This window comes from Vulpes vulpes, chromosome 5 (genome assembly GCF_048418805.1).
Source record: "Vulpes vulpes isolate BD-2025 chromosome 5, VulVul3, whole genome shotgun sequence".
Taxonomy (NCBI): Eukaryota; Metazoa; Chordata; class Mammalia; order Carnivora; family Canidae; genus Vulpes; species Vulpes vulpes.
In genome coordinates this window covers 31,566,084-31,570,844 of record NC_132784.1, presented here as the reverse complement: position 1 = coordinate 31,570,844, position 4,761 = coordinate 31,566,084, and positions in this window count along the sequence as shown.

Below are 4,761 nucleotides of genomic sequence, written 5' to 3'. Positions count from 1 at the left end.
TGGAGCTGCAGCAGAAGAATGTGCAGCACGTGCATGAGGCCTTCCCGGGAGGCAAGGGTGTCCCGGGGGCCACAGGTGGCATCACCCCCAGCACTCGCATGGAGGGCTTCCTGGGCACCGTCCTTGAGGCCAGTCGGGCCAGCACCAGGTGGGCTGCCTCAGCCCACGCCACGCTCCAAGGTGGGAGATGTCCATGAGTGAAAAAGGAAAAGCTTTGTTGGGCTCGTTAAGCCCACTGTTGGAGTCACCCAGCCAGGGGCACTCAGCCTTTTTAATTGAGATCAATCTGGATTGAAGCATTTGGTGAGACCCTGGAGATAATGTCACAGCCCCTGTCATGTTGCGGTAGAAAGTTTGGGAAATCTGAGGTCATAGAGGGGTCTTGAAAGACCAACAGCCAAGTGAAATTCATTTTAAATCTCTGGCAAAAGGGGAACTGAACCTCAAAACAGATTTGAAAAGCGTCGCTTTAGATGCCTTTCAAATAAATGTTTCCTGCAGAAGAGTGACTCAAAGTGATTCATGAAAATACACATCTACTAATTTCATGTGTACAGAGGCCCGTCCGTGATCATAAAGCAGCAACCGAGACACAATGTCAAGAAAGGGTTAACTCCAACTAGCAAATAATTCTCTTTTTAATTGTCTTCACATGAGACCTCAGAGCTGCACATGGAGATGGTATTTTTTCTACATCTGTCCTTCTCACTTGCTTATTTATACAACTAGATTGGCTATTTTCCTTGAGGTTATCCAATTGCCAATTGTGTACTAAAGTTACTCTTCTTGCACTTCGTACATGTTGTAAATTTTTGCTCTTTCTCATGTTCTAACTTTTTCTGGGGGAAAAAGACTTACAGAGTTTTTATAGGCCTCACCCAAAGTTATTATTTGAAACTGGTGTTATTAGACTTAGAACACAATTTCTCACCACATTTTATTGTGCAATATAATGCTCGTCAAATTAATGAAAGTCAATAAGTAACACATTTTGTAGTTTGCGTTCAGTACGGTCCTCAACTGGGCCAGATAGAAAGAAAGAGTATTAAAAAGATAATCACTGAACCTAAAAAAGAACATCGCAGGATATCACACTGTCCATATTCCCCAAACAGGTCAGAGAAATTCCAGGCAAAATCACCATTATTAATTCAAGCATTTCTCCCTAAGAATTTTAGCAATTTCTAAATATGAATGCCATTTAGGGATTCTTCGTTTTTTTGTAAATAAGTGCGTTCCCATTTATGCCTTAGAGAGATAACATCTGTCACTGATTTCAGGTCCTCCAAAGTAATACATTTCAAATGTTTGGCTTTTTGAAGCAGTGGGCACCCTGAAGTGAAACAGCTTTCAGGCCACTACGAAGGGGGCCTTTCCAGGAGGCAAGTGACAAGGGTAGGATGGCGACGCTACCCTCACTTCCGGGGGAGCGCACTTCATCTTTGGGGCAAAGACCACTGCCTTTGCATTCTGGAGTCGGTTTACCAATTCGCTGGGTTTGCTTTCTCATCCAATTTGCCACCATGTTGGTCATAACACTCGTCTGTGCAAAGATGAGAATTAATTACAAAGGTCAAATGGTTTTTCAAGATAACTTTTGAAAATTGACCAATTAGATCAAATCAATTTTGCGGAGGCACAAAGGAAGTCAAAACAAAATCATCATTATTCAAAACCGTCATTTATCCACATCTGGACTATCTGTGAGAGTAAACAGACAAAATTTGACATTCGGGCTACTTGTTTCATATATAAAATAATACATTACTTATGGAGGTGTTTTATTTTGTTGTTTTTTCATCTTTCTGTTTTCAATTTTTCATATAGTTGAAGCACTATTTAACAAGAAAATATACCTTTAACACTTTCTAACGGAGGAAAAGCTTCCTGGGAGTCATTATTTAAAAAACATAACATTACAAAATAAATAAATAAATAAAAATAAAAAACATAAGGTTTAGGGGTATCCGGGTGGCTCAGTGGGTTAAGAGTCTGACTCGGTGCAGGCCATGATCTGAGGGTCCTGGGATGGAGCCCCTACGTGGGGCTCTCGCTCAGTGGGGAGCCCCTCCCCCCACTCGTGGGCAGGCTCTCTCTCAAATAAAAAAAATCTCTAAAAAAAAAAAAAAAAGCCACCATAACGTTTAACAAAAGAATTCAGACACAAAATTTTCCAAGAGCACATACTCTGAGTTTATGTATATGAAGCACAAAGACCATGCTGTTAGAAGGACCACTGCCTTCTGGGCCAGGATGGTGCAGGGCGGGGGTGGGGAGATTAAAGTCATTGGACAGAAGGAGGAGTGGGGCCTCTGGCTGCTAGAAATGATCTTCATTCTGTTTGGGGTTTTTTGTTTGCTTCTTTGTTTGATTTTTCCTTTTTTCAACCCGAAGGCTGGTGACATGGATGAGATTTTTCAAATGTCGTGAGCTACATACATTGGCTGTTACCCTTTTATGTATGAATATTCCATATCATTAAAAAGAAAAAAAGGAAAGGTTGGAGTGCAATCTCCTAGTGATCCTTTTTCCAAAATTCTGCTATCCTGTGAAAACCGTCTTCTTATATGGGGACACCCACTGCAAGTCAGACACTGGTAGGCGACTCAGAAATATGTCGGACACTTCGGAACGCGCAGTGCAGTAATAGATTTTCATTTGCCTTGGACACTTTTCTGCTCTTTCCCCCTCCATGCCCGCTCTTGCTGCTGTCGCTATGTGTGGCCCCCAACAGCCTCCTCATCCTTACTTCATGTTTACTCCTAATCTGCTAGAAGCTGGAAAGGGAACAAGAATTTGATAAGCTTGATTGTCTGTTACTGACGAATTCGGTGGTCAAGATTTGAGCACCTACATTCCGAAGGCCTATGGTGGCTACAGACCCGGCCTTCAGAGGAGTGAGCCGGTTCTGCACTTCACCTCAGAAGTCCTCAACGTCGCAAAGCACCTCGGGTTTCCACAGTGGACTTCGGGGTTCTCAGAAGGTGCTGTTGTTGAGCCTGTTTAGGCTTTCTTTGAGTATCCGAGGATTTTCTTTCTATTTTTTTAAATAGATTTTACTTATTTATTCATGAGAGAAACACAGAGAAAGGCAGAGACACAGGCAGGGGGAGAAGCAGGCTCCATGCAGGAGCCCGGTGTGGGACTCCATCCCAGGACCTCAGGATCACACCCTGGGCTGAAGGCAGGCCCTCAATGGCTGAGCCACCCAGGCATCCCACCCCCAAGGATATTCAGAAACAATCTGTTTTCAACCCAGATATTCTATTGCAGGATATATATTGTTATCAAGATTATTTATTCTTTTTTTTAAGCTCATACAGAACTCCCTATAATTTCTGTGTTGATCGTAAGACTTTCAACAAGACAAGCAGAATAGGTCTACACTGCTGGTTCCCAGCAGCAGCTCGGCATTGGGCAGACCTAAAGAGTTTTGTGTGCGACTGATGCCGGGGCCGACCCAGGACACCTGGATTCACACGAGGGCAGGCTGAGGCATGAGTGTATCGGCTCCGACAGGTGATGTGCATGCACCTGCTACCTGACACCCTCCCCTTCTGTGGGCATAGGGTGGCTTTGCGGCCTCTCATCTCCAAGGCACAGGGTGGGGGCTTCCTCCGGGGCTCACACATTCTCATCGCCAGTGTCACCAGCCCTACGCCCAGCGTCCTTTGCGGGTTCTTCAGAGGTGGCTACTGACCTCTGAGCTCAGAGCTGAATGGGGACACGTGAGCGTGGACTCGGCTTTTCCCGCCCCTTGTGGGGACCCCAAGCCCCTATTGCTGGAGTGACAACATGTGTCATTCTGTCATGTGGTGCTGCCGTCTTCCACGGGGCGTGCGGCCAGCTTCCCATCACAGGACTTCTCCCGGCTTCCCTTTCCTCTGTGCCTGCCACCTGTGCACCACTCTTCCCCTCCATCCTGGAAATCGAGGCCCTGGGCCCAGAGACAGAAGGAGGTGATGACGACATGGTCCTCGAGGCCCTGGGTACAGGGACAGGGGAGATGATGAAGACGTGGTCCTCAGGCCCTGGGTGCAGCCTCCGCTGACACTTGCACGACGGCCATGTGACACGCTTTGTGGCAGCAGTGCCCGGGTCCTCCCTGCCCCCCGACAGCCAGGGTCTGGAGCCTGCTCACTGTCCCCGACACGCTGGCTCCCAAGGGTGTGGGGCCAGAGTCACAAGTCCATCAAGCCCGTTTCGAAGCTCCAGCCTGCCGTCTCTCTGGGTGTTAGGCCTCTGACGATGTCGTTACCGTGGCCCCTTCACGGCACAGGAACCTTGGACCCAGGCACTGAGTGTCTCCGCTTAGGAGCAGAGAGCTGAGAACACCACCAGACACCTGTAAGTGGGTCTCAGTCCACTGGTTTCACTCTATTTTGTGATCGTCATTCAGCCAGTGCGCCTGTTTCTGTTGTTTTGAAGATCTTATGTTGTGAAAAATAAAATGGCCGCTGCAAAGGCCCCTTCCCAAAGCACACAGTCCAACCAATTACCACCAGCAAACACCCGGTCATTTCTCCCCACGTCAAGAGCAGCAACCCCTCTCCCCAAACCACCTAATCATACCCTCTTCCTCTCCTAACCCCAGATGGCAGCTGCTCTGTAGTTTGTGGGAGTCCCTGCTTTGCTTTATCACTTTATCGCATAAGCTACATATCCCCGAGCACAAGAGTTTGGGGTTGCTTTTTTTTTTTTTTTTTTGGAAGCGTGTATGGATGCAGTCCTACCCGGTGTCTTCTTTTATGTCTCGCTTGC